We start from the raw sequence: 879 nt of genomic DNA on the forward strand, positions 1-879 counted from the left end.
TAAGCCAAAACTTGCCTTTTTGACCCATTAGCTACATCCCAAACTGAGCCTGCCTAGTCAAGCTAGTTTAGTATGTCTTTTGTGGTTTGATTTTCTGGCTGCAGTTTGGCCCGTATTTATTTGTATGGAGTTGGTGTAAATAGAGGTGGGAGAAAAAGAAAAAAAAAAGAATTGAGAAAAAGAAAAAAAAAGGCGTAAAACGTGAAGAAGGAGGAAAAAAAAAAGAAAAAAAAAAAAGAATTCACGTGTACAGTGATAGAAAAAGAAAGAAAAAGATGAAAAGAGTTTGGTTTATTTCATATGATTCATTTAGACGGTGTTTAAAAAAGGAAAGTTTGTGACCGTCTAACTCCTCCATTCTTATTCCATATTTTTGAGGAGATTGTGTTTGAGTTTAGTGAGTTGTGTGCCAAATGAAGGGCACTTGTATTCTATTTTTCAGCCAGTTGAGATTCGGACGGTCTTATATGGTCCTGTTTAAGAACTAGCTTGACGCTTTTACCTCCACATTACCATAACTTGTTTTGCCTTTTCTCACCTGAACCTCACTATTCCCATATTATTTGTAAGCCCTCGGCTGTGACGGACATTATCTGTTGGAATGTGTTCATTAGTACTTGAATTGTCTTTCATTTTTGTTGCATGCATGCTATGTAGGTCGCAGATAGGTGAGTGACTGTCTTTCCTTCTCTCTTTTACATATAACATTCACCTTTTGCTTCATGAGAGAAGAGTGACCACGAGAGAGTCTGATTTTGTTGGCCTTGCAAGGTCGATAGGTTGGCTATATTTCTGAACAACTTATAACTCGTTTGCGTATTGACTGCTTAGCTATAACTGTTAGTTTTTGTTGCATTAAATTGGTTCAAGTAGACAAGT

Source organism: Silene latifolia, chromosome 10 (assembly GCF_048544455.1).
Source record: "Silene latifolia isolate original U9 population chromosome 10, ASM4854445v1, whole genome shotgun sequence".
Lineage (NCBI taxonomy): Eukaryota > Viridiplantae > Streptophyta > Magnoliopsida > Caryophyllales > Caryophyllaceae > Silene > Silene latifolia.